Below are 15254 nucleotides of genomic sequence, written 5' to 3'. Positions count from 1 at the left end.
GAATGGTGAGAAACTTCATTAAATTTTTTGCAAAATTATTAAATTAACAGAATATGAATATAGAAAACAACTACCAAAGTGCCAAATAACAGCACTGAACTTAAAGTTCTCTCTTGAATGGATGAAAAAATTTATTAAGTCTTCTGCAAAATGATCAAATCAACAGAATATGAATATCGAAAACAACTACCAAAGTGCCAAATAACAGCACTCAACTGAAAGCATGATGAAAAAATTCATTAACTTTTCTGCAAAAGCAAAAATCATGAGGAAATGAAACACAAAGTGCAAATGAAATTATAAAAATAAATTTGTTTTCTGTAATCTCCACGGACATGTACTTTACGCAAAACAAAAACACACACACATCCCACTCACAGATGCACACACAATAGTGAGAAATAAAGATATAAATGCCACATAGGAAAAACTTGTTTATCTTTAATTTGGCGCATAAATATGGAATATGGGACGCAAGGTGAAATTTGCAACTACACACAAAGTCACATACGACAAAGCCAACCATAATTACGATATTTTCGTACAATAAAAAGTAAATAAAAACGCAAACTCAAACGCAAAACTGAATTTACATTAGCCTACTTTGCAGCACTTCAGTTGGGACGTGCTAGTGTATGCATGATGCGAGCCTTTGTAAATGTAAATGCCTTCCTGACAACAGTACAGTAGTACAACATTACAACAACACACTAGTAAACCAGTAAACCAGTCTGCCAGTGTGCGTGTGGTATGTGCAAATCGTTGTAAGCACAGGTAACTGAAGAAAGAATATTGCCAACCGCAGAGGGAAATGTAACAGAACATCAAATAAAGAAAAAGCAAACGCAAATGAAATAAAAAAAGAAATCTAAAGAAAAAAAAGCAAAACAAAAACAAAAAAAAATATAATAGAAATTGAAATTGTCATTGCGGGCGGAGTGAAACTAAATTGCTTGATATGCTTTAATGCTTGCGGTTACTGCATGCAATTATGTGTGTGTATAGTATGTGTATGTGTATGTGTATGAGAGGCTGCGTGTGATTGTCTCTTAATGCTTGGTGTGTGTTTTGAGTGGTTGACAGTGGTGTAGTGCGGTAAGAAATGCGCATAAATAGTGCGGTATAATGCAGAAATTGAAAATGGAAAATGCTGTCAAAACGTTTTAGCCAAAATATGCTTGTGTTTCTGTCTCTACATCTGTCCATCTAACTTTCTGTTTCTCTATCTGCATTTTAAAGCACTCCCATTTACTTGTCAAATTGTCAATGTCAAGTGGTTTGCCAACAATAGAGTACAAACTATAAATTTATGCAGCGGTAATAATGGTGCAGTGGCAGTATTAGTGCAACATTACGTGACAGAACCACCCACCTATCCACTCACAAATATTAATAATTTATGACAAAATATTGCTTGAAATCTATTCAACCTCAATTACAAAATTATTATTATTTTACATATTTTTTACAGTAATATTCGTATGTATGAGGATACTCCAGATGTCCCAATTAAACTGCAACAAAATTCAAATTTTAATAAATTTCGAGGTCTTGGCAATACAGAGTCCATATTTCTTCTAATCGCATCTGATATAATGCTCTACAAACGTCAATAGTAGAAAGTTAGATTTCTGAAAAATTATGTTTGGTATTAGAAATGAAATGTTATAATGTTAACATTCACAATAAAAACAAATTCTTCGAGTCTCGTTTCACGAACCATAGCACGAATCTAACCGAAGTAAATTCAAGATACATTATTGAAGACATCAATAGCATAGTGTAATGAATCTAGTCGTAATAGATTCAAGATACATTATTGTAGCCATCACACAATAAGGCAGAATTTAAATTAGAGGAGAAAAACGCGATATTATCTGAATAAGTAGATAGACTAATATGAAAATTTCTTTAAATATAGTTTTTGAACCAAATCAGTGTATTTTTCTAAATTTACTTTCAAAATGTGCTTCTACCTTTCAAATTTGTTTTCAAAAATTGCCAATTTTTTCCTTTTTATGAATATCTTAAAAGCAATTGTAGTTGGGAAAATTAAATTTAGAATACAGTCCTACTAGTCCTACTAGTCTTAGGATTAAACAGCATACATTCGGATGCAGAGAGTTTCAATGATTCTTATTATTTTTTAGCTCCACAATTTCTATAATATTTTTTTAAATAGCCATCGATCGTCAAGATATTGATATTGTAGAAGTTGTGGAGCTGAGAAAGAATAAGAATTATTGATACTTTCCTCTTCTGAATATATCTAACCCTAAGACTAAACATATACTTCGGAATATATATATATAAGATTAACTCTCCCCTGGTAAGTAAGGTAAATCCATTGATTTACTTTTGTTTGTCCAGGATCACAAATGGTTTACAAATGGTGATATGTATTGTGATATAAATACCTATCATTTCCTCATTGTTATATACTGTCTATGAACAGAATAAGATTAGCATTTCGTTTAATTAATTCATAGGTCTTGAAATTCCTTTGAAATGAATGGTGCTAATATTTTTAAAAGTTACCAGGCTATTCTAAGCATTCTCTCATGCTACTGACACTGAGTACATAGATTTAATGACCAGCCATCTATCTGAGTGTGTTATAAAAGGTGTCTATTTAATGGACTTTGCACTTTGAACTTTAACTTTATTCTTATTCTCTACGATTTTCATTCTTATGCTTATGTTTTATGAAAGCTTGTAAGCTCAGCGTTAACGCAGGACGGTTAACGTTCAATTGTTGCCCAAAAGATATTGCATAAACTATTATAGGTTAGCAAGGGAATAGAAAACTCCTTGAAGTATCACGGTCAGCAACCAAGCCCAGGTATACACAAATCATATCGTATGGTTTGCTTAAGTTAATACAAGTATTTATTCCTGTGATTGCTAATATTACTGTTTGATAAAAAAGACTGTGATCAGAATATTGGACTCTTTAGCAAGTAGTGTTATAGTCAACTGTTTTGAACTTTATCAACGTGAAAGTTTCAATAGAATTTTATTAGTTAATCTGTACAGTCTGAGATTTAAGAAAGTGGTACTTACGCTAATTCTAAATTAATTCACGGCAGCAACACATATGTTAGTAGAATATTTTTTCGAAGTACATTTGTCTAGACGTCTTAATTTAAACTTACCTAAAAGGAAAAGAAACGTTTATTAAATAAGATTTATATATATTTAGAATTTAGAGGGTTTCGAATAACAAAAAAAGGAAAGGACAAACGAAAAATTTAGTTAATTGTCAGAATCTTATAAGCCTATTTAATAGTCTATTTAATGTACCTATGCATTTATACAATTCATAATACATTATACTAGAGATGCATAAAGGATATTAAAATAATCATATAGTTAATTATACTTAAACTTTGTGGTCCCTACTAAAAACTAAATCATCTAAATCATCTACTAAAAATATCATCTTTGGTCCTTGGTCAAAGAATGATTGGAAACCACTGGTTTAGAGCACAAAGTACTTTATATATTTTTGGATATGAGAAACAATAAATATAAAGAACAAAATTTAATTATTTTTATTTTAGTTTCGTATTCCATATTTCAAAAATAAAGTTTTTAACTCAAAACATTGTCGTACTTTGTGTTATTTTACTTTAAAACTGGTGCAGTGGAAATTATTGCAGTAAACTTAAACTTTACTGGTATAAAAAAATATATATAAATTATAGGTTAAATACAATTTTTAATTTTCTTTTAAATTGTTGACATAATTGCTGTTGAACACTAAAAAAAAAAAATAAAAAAAATTTGTGACATGAACTTTTTTCTTACATCTGTTGTAGACACAAGACGGACTCAAATGAAGCTCAAAGCTATAAGCCTACGCTGACTAATCTGGCATCAGTCTTCCTTTTGTTTAGAGCATAAAGTTTTTTTATACTACAAACTGGATTAAACAAATCTGGATGTATGGCTTACAGCTATATGGCAATACCTGCTCATTAAACGTAGAAATCCTACAAAGACCTCAAGCAAAGAACGATAACTGATGCATTCTTGTACATCAGAAATGAAAACATACACTTTGATCTGAGAGCTTCGATGGTTAAAGTTGAGTTCGAAACATAATTCAAATCTTGAAAACCATGCGAATCCGCTGGTTAAACATCTTGCTAATATAAAAAATTTCTCTAGACTGAAACGGAATGATAGACTCACGATCCTGCTTTCCTGAAGATCACCCCGATTTATACAACTTATACATCGTGATATCTGGTAAATAAACCCTGGCTACTTATATAGAGACCCTTAAAAAAATTTAGAAATCATTACATATTTCATTACAGTGTGTTTATATAAACTAATTTGCAATGTAATGTTATAAGTCTTTAAGATTCTAAAACTTATTGTCAGGCTTTAATTTAAAGCGATTCAATAAAGACATATTGTTCAATAAAAAAAAAATCTGTTGTAAACGAATTGGTTTCATGTCATAAAACTTCTTAATGTTCTTTGCAACATCGATTTTAAACAATTCCATATTTTCTTAACTTCATTGTATATTTTAGGTCATAGTTTCCTTGATATTTTACTCATGTCCTTAGGTTATTTACATAAAATGTTAATTGATTAGGTTAGTATTTTTCACGAAATAAAATTTCAACACTCATACGCACCGATGTTCCACTCTCAGATAAAGTTCGTGCAAACAAACATTAATAATTTTTGCAGCTCGTTGATGTCGAGTAGTATTAAGTTCTTAAGTAAGCACTAGAAATAAGTTTAAATGAATTTGCATAAAATTATAATTAAAAAACATAAAATTTTTGTCCTGGAAACGAGTACGCTTGCATAATTTAATTAAAATTTCATTTTCAAAAATAATATATTTTTATGAAATATTGTCATAGCATGCGGCAATGCATTAGGCATTGCCTCGAATAAATTACTTAAAAAACAAATAACTAAAATGTTCTATAAACAATGATTTGGAACTAATACTTCACTGCATCAATTTGTAGACGATTTTTCTACAATTTATTGTTTTGACAATAAACTTTCAACCGCAAAATATATTTAAAAACAAATTTTTCAATTGAATGCATAAATTTCAGTAAATATTTCAAAGAACGTGGTTGGATCTCCACGTGGTGGGAACCACAATAGGCTCACAGTAGAGCCTAGTACTGAGCCTAGTTTAGTTGTTCATGAGTATGTGTGAGTGTTAGTGTGAGTGTGAGTTTGGATGTAAGTGAGATTGTGCACGTACGTACCTTTAACATGCCTGCCATTTCAATTTACCACTTTTCTTCTCAACTTCTCTCCTCAACGGACCCAAAAAAACTATAAATAAAAGAAAAATGACACAATATTTCGGGCATAAAAGGTATTTGAGGCAACTTCAGGTCATGTCACGTAAAAAATTATTCAAATTTTTTTTATTTTTAAATTTTTGTTTTCGTTTTTATTTAAACATAAAATATGCTGCGTTAGTCGAGATACAAAGGAAGTGGAAAAATGAAATGAAATCGAGTACAAAAGTATAGAAAATATGTGCGGTTAAGCAAAATATTTTATTTGGCACTGTTTGCTTAAATGGAATTTTTGGCAACACATGCTTTCTATTTGCAGCAACTCTACGCCACTCCGTTTTGCACCACTAAATTATCAAATACCGTACACTCTTAACCTCAGCCAGCAGTCATGGACCACATACTTCAGTTTCGAACTTTGCACAGAATCCTTCGCTGTATGAAATTCACCGAGAAAATGCTTTCAAATATTTTAAAATGTATAAGCGCTACCCCCGTACGGGCCGCATGCCAACCAACCTTTACACTCTACGACCTTTTATTTGCTTTGCACTGTTCTCTAAGCAACTCTACATACTCGCTCATACATACATACATACATACATACATACATACATACATATGCACATATATATCGTATGCAGGCATATGAATATAAATGTTAATGTGTTATTATGGGTATATATATATTGTCGTGTGTGTGTGCGTGTATGTGTGTATGAGGCTTATATTGGTATTTCCGTTTCCACAAAAATTTTTGGCCAAAAATACGTGCGTATGTGGCTACATTCATTTTGCCAAAAACTTTTGCTTTATTTTACCTTAAATATCCTTTATTTTATGCTTTTTATCCTTTGGAAGGAATTTCTTTTTATTGTAGGCAGCAGAGCAAAAATTTAATTTTTTGTTACATTTTACAAAACATTTATTTATTTAACGTTGCTTGAAATGTTCAAACTTCAATTTTGAATTTGAGCTCGAGTTTGAGTTCGAGTTCGAGTCTGAGGCTGTGTTTTGTCTTATGATCCCTTATTCTTTATCCTTTATCCTTTTTGTACTCGTATTTGTACAACGCTGCAGTTGCCTTAAAGTTGCTTAACATAATTGACCAAAGATTTATTAGTGACATAAATAACTGAAACATGCCTGTACGTGCTGTGGTTACATGAAACTGAAAAGTTATTGCACGTTTAAGGGCACAAAATTGCTACTCACAACTTTATACACACACACGCACACACATGAACAAACAGACAGACAGGATATTTGGTAACTAATGACTCTATTATTTGTTAAAAAAAAAAAGTTTAAACTAACAAAATTGAGTTGTTGTTGATTTCAAACAAAATTTAATGAAAGACAATAAATCCATTGATTGAGTTGTCAGAACATCAATTGGGTTACTTTCATTGGGGCTCATAAATCAATCACCTGAGCCTTTGGAAATGAAATATTGAAACTCTTCAGTACATACGTATTTGACTGGATGTGAGAATAAGTCACATATTCACAAAAATTAACTTAATTACGCGCTTGTACATATACATGCACAGAGTACTATGGTAATTAAATTCATCAGAGAGAATTAAGCCTAATGTAATGAAACTATAGCGAATGTAATTAGGATATTCTATAAAAAAAATAAAATCAAAAAATTTCTTGTATTGATAAAATGATATCATTTATTTAAAATAGTCACACCTACTAACTCAATATAATGGTTTGTATAGTTAAAAACCATATCAAATGAGTGTTTTAAATCATCGACCGGTATTACTTTTAGTTTCCCAGTAAAAAACCTTTCAGATTGGAACGACATACATAAAATCGCTTTCTTTTATCAGTAAGTTCTGTCTTTCAAAAATATAAATATCGGTATTACTTTTAGTTTCCCAGTAAAAAACCTTTCAGATTGCAACGACATACATAAAATCGCTTTCTTTTATCAGTAAGTTCTGCCTTCCAAAAATGTAAATATCGGTATTACTTTTAGTTTCCCAGTAAAAAACCTTTCAGATTGGAATGACATAGATAAAATCGCTTTCTTTTATCAGTAAGTTCTGTCTTCCAAAAATGTAAATATCGGTATTACTTTTAGTTTCCCAGTAAAAAACCTTTCAGATTGGAATGACATAGATAAAATCGCTTTCTTTTATCAGTAAGTTCTGTCTTCCAAAAATATAAATATAAAAAAATATAAATCTCACAACACCAAATCAGCTGAATACAAGGTGTAGCTGACTTTATCGAAGCTTGCCATTACAAATAGATTGCCTCGGCAAATCTATTATTTCCAAAGAAAACAGTTGTAATGTTGGGAATCAAATAAACACAGAGAGTAGTTGTTTATTAGATTGCATATTTTCGACAAAAAAAAATCTCAAGTAACGATCGATGAGATACGATATTATTGTCCAATAAACATGATATTGATAGATGATAAAAATGCCAAGTGAAAATTATCAATTACTGATTTGAATCAGATGATTTTTAATGGATGATCCCCTTGAAAACTCCAGATCACTGCAGTGTTTTTCAGACAGAAGTAATAACAATTTATTATGCTATAAAATGGGACCTTGGCAATCAAATTTAATATGTAACTATCTTAGGGCGGACAAACTTGTCAAGGCAGAGGCTCTTCTCCTTGACATTCACTTCTCAAGCTCAAGTAATACTGGTCTGATGAATCCCATTATCAGTTAACTAGGTTGACTTACTCCCATTTGGACAAGAAACGCACTAGTCAGCTACTTCAACTAAGGCGGAACCTGCTGAGCATCAAGGTATCTTTGCTGACGAGCCACTGCGAAATAGGAAGGCATGCTATGAGACTAGATCTAACCTACAATGATTTTTGTCGTGACTGTGGCTCTTAGGATAGGTAGGAGATCATGCTCCATCTAATGTGTAGGAGCACTCCTTTAGCTACAAGAAGATCAGAAATCTTCAGGGCCCCTTTTCTCATCGACCTACCCGAGTTGTCATCGTATAATATTAGAGTCCTAGTTAATTTTATAAATCTGTCACGTTGGTTTTCCTTACTCTAGTATGGAGAGTCTATACCTTTTTTTTTGGCGTTTTTTGTGTACGGATCTTTTAATCTATGTACTGACAAATGCTATTCTTGTTTTACCGCAATGAGTCATTATTTAGGCTTAATTGAGTTTTTTCTACATCTATATAATATGGTATATATAATCTATACAATCTATGAAATAATTTTTGTTATCTGTTAATTATATTGTCAAAACGTATTGGTGGGGACGCTGGAGAAAGACGGAATACAGATTTTCCTCTGTAAACTTTCCTTAATTTATCAGTAATTGCCATTTCAAATGCTATCAGTTCACTTTTTTTATCAGAATGTTATGACGTTTCAATTCTAAGTAGATGGAATCACAGCGAATACCTAAAAATCCTATTTACTTTGGACTGCAACTTATATACAATTTTTTTCGATCATATACTTAACAAAGCACTTTACAGTTCATTTCAGTTTCTAGAATTGCAATAATTTTTTATGGCCTTCCATTATTAAGTTATTTACAATTATTGATGATGCTGTTAATATATATTTTTTCAACATTTCATTATTTTTCAATTTTCTTTTATTTTTATGGCAAGTCGTTAAAAGATTGTACAATTGATTTAAATCAATTCATTTCAGCATTCGAATTCAATTTTCTGCCAGTTTATTTTTGTGAAAATTCCTTACTGAACCACAAAATGTAAATTGAATTTCCCTAAAGAGTCTAATAAAACTTGTTTGAAAAAGAAAAAAAAAAATTAACTCCATTTTTCCGACAACTGAAAATGCATTTATCGTATAAACCAATGAGTGTGCAGTTATTTGCACACAAATACATACCAAACTTACGCGCACTCATACTGAGTACAGAACCAATACATACAAACCGACCAAGTGGATGACCGACGGAAACAGCGAACCCATGGCAGAGGCATCCAGAAATAATGAGGCAGTGAAACAGTAAAACAGTTGAAACGAAATGTTAACTTGTCAATTCCGTTTCCTTTTTTGCACAATATTTCCTCCATTATTTATTTTATTTTATTAAATTTTTTTACTACTTGATGTGCCATTTAACATTTTAAAATATTTTTAAACGAAATAAAAATGAAAAATAAACTTAAAAAATTTTTTTTTTTGTAAATTATTCAATGCAATAAAAATTCTAAATTGTTTGGTAAAAATAAAAAATTAAAAACAATTTTCACCGTTGAGTGGAATGCAAATAAAGGAACAGCAAATGGGCCACCGACGTTCCGCCAACAATCATACTAACACACTTACACACACACACACTAACAGCTGTCTAAGCACACTTACTCTGCACTAGCTACACTAGGTTTTTGCATGTAAAAAGCACAAATTGTAGCATAAATTCTCACACATCACAAAAGCACACATACGCACACAAAAGCACACTCACACATATTCGCACTATGCAAGTATGCAACTGACAGACACAACCAACGTACCAACGTACCAACGATCCAACGAACCAACAAAACACAAACAAATAAACTGGAAAGCAGCTTATAAAACTGACAATGTAAAAAATCACCAAACTTCCAACACGTACTGCCTGCTTCCGGTTGCACTTGCTCATGTCTATAGACGTCGTATGGCAGGGCGCAAAAAAAAAAAACAAAAAAAAAACATGCATGCCTGCCTACCTGCCTGTATGCATTTAGTTGGTTAGCACAATTTCATTGTGTTGGTGTCGCTGGTGTCGGCGGCATGTAAATGACATTTGTCAGAAAAACTAAATACAAAAACAAACCAAAAAAAAAAAACACCAAAAAAAAGAGACAAACAAAAAACCATAAAAACAGAGAAAGGAGAAAAATATTTTTAGCGAAAGCAGCAAAATGCATGAGCTCCACTTCGGGTTCGAAAATTTGAGAAATGCATGCAATGCTGTGGGATGGAAATCTCTATGAAAACGGCTTAGTTTATGAATAATATATGGATCTGAGGGCACATAAAGATGCCAAGCAAACACTGCATATGCAACGAGTGTACTAAGTGCACAAGGATGTGTTAAACTTCCTGCATGAAAATTTTTACGCCATCCTATGTGACACATACACAAAGCGAGTTTCTCTAATAAGGTTTTGCCCGCCGTTTTTCAATTTTAAAATTATTAAATTTTTTTCTTTTAAGATAAAATTTTTTTGTTTAAAAAATTCTTATCTATTGATAAAATCAAATAAAGTTGCTTTTCTAGTTAATTTTTTTTTACTTTTTATTTAATTACTTTTATTTAATTTTACTTCCAATGATCAAAACTGTCGATTGTAGTCGAAATGTTAGTAAATGAAAAATATATTTTTTAAAACTAATTTTAAAAGTTAGTTAATTAGTTAGTTAATTAGTTGATTTATAGACAAAATCACACAAGTGACGTATAGTAACAGAAAATTTGTGGATAAGCAGTTGCTTCTACATGATGTACCAATAGTAACAAGTACCAAAGTTAAATATTTTGGTATAACAATAGACCAAAAACTCACTTGAAAATATCACATTATCCAACATGTTCAACTAAAAGGAATTAGCAGTGCCAAAACTCTTCATCACCTCCAACTGCTATTCAAAAATGAAAATCTCAATACTAAGAACAGAAAGTTGTTTTATAATTCGATTGTCACTTCTATATGGATGTGTAGCGTTTAACAAGACCTCAAATACTACTACTCTCCAGCCAGAAATTTCCAGGGTCTGAAAAGACTTTTCAAGGTATTATGGTACATTGGGACGATTGATATCCTCAGGAACCTCAAGATTGTTCCGATCAAAAAATACATAAAGGATAGAGCCTTGAAATTATTTAAAAAAATTGACAGGCTTAATAACACCGCGTGATCGAATCTCAGGTCAACTATTGCTTAGTCTGATAAAGTGAAAAACAATAATCCAGTCAACACGTAGTGAGGGGTTTTGAAGAAACCTCGCAGTTAATAGAAAGTAAAAGTGCACAAGTGCACTGACTTTACACTGAATTTACTGTTAATTTCTGTTGTAGAAATATGCTTTAAAGTTTTTTAAAGAATATAAGATTATTGACACATTCGAAACTGTAGGAAACATCATAGTAAGTTCAATTAATTTCATAAAGCCTTGCGTTTTCATATTTTTATCTCTTAAACTCAATAACATAAATATCATACCTAGTACTTTTAATCTTCTTAAACGAAAATACTTGCTTACAAAGTATTGGATTAATTAGCTACAACTTTCCGTAACAACCCTAATTAAGGACACCAAACAGTTAATTCTAATTAGTAAAGGACATCATTAGGAAAAATATTTACAATTAAAAATTAAAAATTATAAAAGTTTTTACAAATGATAAACTAATTAAGAACTTCTTATTATAGAGTGGGGGATATTAAGATTTATCACCTAGAAACATGATGCTCTCTTCTCTAACCAAGTGAAAGCAAAATATGCAATGTTACTATGTCGACAGTAGGCTTTTATTTTTGGAATAAAGAGATTAAAGGGTCTTGTATTGTTTATGGCAAAATACAAGCAAAAAATTCAATTAACAAACAATTAAAAATGTTCACATAAGCACATTTTTTCTCATCCTACATTCTGCACAAGGGCTGTGGACTGTGGAAGAGAGTGTTTACTCGAGTGTGTTTTTCACATATTCCAACGCAAAAAGTACATCCGCTATCATATCCGGAATTTTATTTGCAAATATTGAGTGAAACAAAAAAAATTGTAATTTCTTATTGCAGCAATAAAGGAAATTATTAATAAAATGTATTATTTTTTCAGGATATTAGAATACTGAATTGCAATTTAAAATGAAAAGAGATTGTGGAAGTTTTAGAATAAATGTTGTTTTTATATTGACTGCAATAGTAGTGATAAATAGCGGACAAAACTCCAGAGCCATTTAATATGAATATCTACCATGTAGACCCAACAACACACGTATGTATGCTTTAAACACACGTATCGGTATAAAGCACTGATAAACGCTTCATTGGAGATCCAAGATATTCCACCGGCACCAATTGAAATAATATATTTGGATGAAGTTTTGTCCTTGGTGCAAGTAATTGCACTAGTATTTGCTATAGTAAATAATTTAACTAATCAGTATAAAAAATAAAGGCAGAGCAAAAGTTAATAGAGAATGTATCATATTTAAGGCGTCACTTACAGAAGGGTGAAGTACCTATATATGGAATTTACAATATAATTAAAAAAATTAACTCCTATTTATCATCATCATCATTATTAATTCCTGTATCTCTCATTGAAGCATAGGACCTCAATAAAGTACTTTCAGCTGGTTCTGTTTATTGCCAAAATCTTCAGCTCATTTCACGTTTTTTTGGACTCTCCGATTTCCTTTTGCAATGTTCTTCTCCATGTATTTTTACGATGTCACCTCTTACGTCTGCCTTGAGCGTTTCAGATAGGAGCTTGTAGACAAATTTCTGTGACATTCTTTCGCAATGAGTGACCTAGCCACCGACATTTTCGTAGTTCTATGTAATTGAGCATTAGTTACTGATGACATTTAGCGACCACACTTTGAGAATACGTCAAAGACATCTGTTGACGAAACTGTGAATTTTTCCATTTTTCCAGTAAGAAAGTCGGTTACAAGCCAGAGCAATAATAAGCTGACACTTGACTTAAATATCTTTATATTTGTGAAGAAGAATATATTCGTTGAGTTCCATATTTGAGGCAACTGCGAATATGCGCAAGTAATTTTATTTTATTAAATTTGAATAGTATATGTAGTATTTACAGGTAAAAAGGATATTTAAATGATTGTTATTTAATATAACATTTTTATTACATTACGGACTTGTAATATTACATTTCGGGCATTTGAAATAGCTACCAAAATCATACAACTTATCACCTTCGGATTTTTCTTCTGTGGCTATGTATAAGAATGTATTTATATAAACAAACTTCTAAGTCGACGTTTTGGTAATGTATATACGTTAAGTTAGTTCTCACTTATCGTTAATCATATGAGTCAACAACTCGTCAAAAATAACCTCAAAAGTTTGTAGACCTATAAGATATTACTTTGAGGACGTTTGATTAATGTTATACATTATATTTAATAGCAATATTCTATCAAAATTTGATTTTAAATTTTCATGTTGAGTCATTTTCGAGTTATTGCATCTGGGCGCTTTTACTTTTTGTTAGCTGGGGGGTTTCTACAGCGTCCCTCAATTCTCTTTGACTAATTTATGTATTCCTTACAAGCTTCGCTGATTATTCGATGACTAATTATTCGATCTGCGTACCGCTAGAGATAATTCTGATATTAGATAGTGCTATGTAGGGCAGCCTGTTAGTTTTCACGTATAACTTCAAGACTTTGTCTCTTATGTATTTTTTGATTTTTTGATCTATTCTAAGGTCTCTTAGCATGTTATTCTTGCGGATATACCATGGTACTTTGAAAAGTCTTCGGAGAGCCTGCCTTTGAGCAACTTGCGGCTTCTGGATAGTAGAGTCGGCAGCTTTGCTATACGCGACGCACCCATAAAGGAGTGCTGGCTGGTCTAATTATCTGGCTATAGATCAACTTTCTTTTCTTTGCACTCAGGTTATTGTGTTTGAAAAGTGGTTGTAAGCAGTGCAGTGTTTTTGCACAACTACTTCTTTTGACTTCTATGTGCTTGTGACAAGTGAACCGTTTATCAAACGTAATTCCCAAGTACTTGATGCTGTCCTTCCAATTAATCGCAGTGTCACTAATTCTCACTATCATAAAATATTAAAATTATTATATATTATTATATTCTATTTTAAGCGTTCTTTATCAACAATATGTAATCACTGCTGAAACTCTCAGATGAGGATTCTTTTTATGAATGTTTGATATACCAAATTAAATCATGAAATCTTTTAAAATTTATTTTGTGATCAGTATTTACCCGCAATACAAAGTATTCTATGTACGTAAAAAAAAAATTCGGCATAATAAATGAAATATTTTCGTGGAACTGGGAACTGCATTAAAATGTGTCCTTAGCAAAATGTGTCAGCAATGCATCGAAAGTTACTCATACGTAGTGTGAGAGTGCATTAACTTTTGCCTTAACTCTATCACACGAGCAGCACGACTAACATGAGCAGCACGACCAGGACAAGCAGCACAACCAGCACGAGAAGCACTTGCAATGCAATTCAAGTAAAAGCATCCTGAAAGTATGCAGCATTTAAAATTAAATTTGAATCACTGCTGGAACATCAGGCACATAGACATTGATGGATGAGCTTTTGATTTGCTCTTGGAAAAATCATAGCAGCTACAATGCCTTCAAGTGCTACGAGCATTAAATTTAGCTCAGAGCTATAGTGTATCCTTCATAAAAGTGTATCTATTTAAAAGCATTACTTAAGCAGATGAAACAGCAACCATTCGTACTTCTAAACAGAAAATAATAGCAAAAATAATATGAAATATTTCCAAAAAAGAAAAAAATTAGAAAAAATTAAAAAAGAATTTTAACGAAAAGTAGAAAAAGTGAAAAAGTAAATAATAAAACAGATACCAAAAGCATTTTAAATTTACTATAAATTTTTATTGTTATGTATTGATTTTTGTCATGAATTCTTTTTTTTTTTAATATATTTTATTGTTTTTGCTAACTATAAGATATATTCCAAAGTCAGCATCAATTCAACTAGAATCAAAGCTAAAAATATTCAATGCATGTGTTAAGTAATGGGAGCTGTATGGGAGCGAAACTTGGCATATCACTTCCTCAATACTACAAACATTACAAATCTTTGTCAATCTCTGCCTAAGAAGAATCACGAATAAACGATTGTGATGTGTCACAAATCAGACGGAGATCAGCAAAGAAATAATTAAGTGCAAATACGGTTGGCTGTGCCATACTCTACCTAAGGACAGTTAGGGAATTTTACAC

The sequence above is a fragment of the Teleopsis dalmanni genome, chromosome X (genome assembly GCF_002237135.1).
Source record: "Teleopsis dalmanni isolate 2A chromosome X, ASM223713v2, whole genome shotgun sequence".
In the NCBI taxonomy this organism is placed as follows: Eukaryota; Metazoa; Arthropoda; class Insecta; order Diptera; family Diopsidae; genus Teleopsis; species Teleopsis dalmanni.
This window is presented reverse-complemented; position numbering follows the sequence as displayed.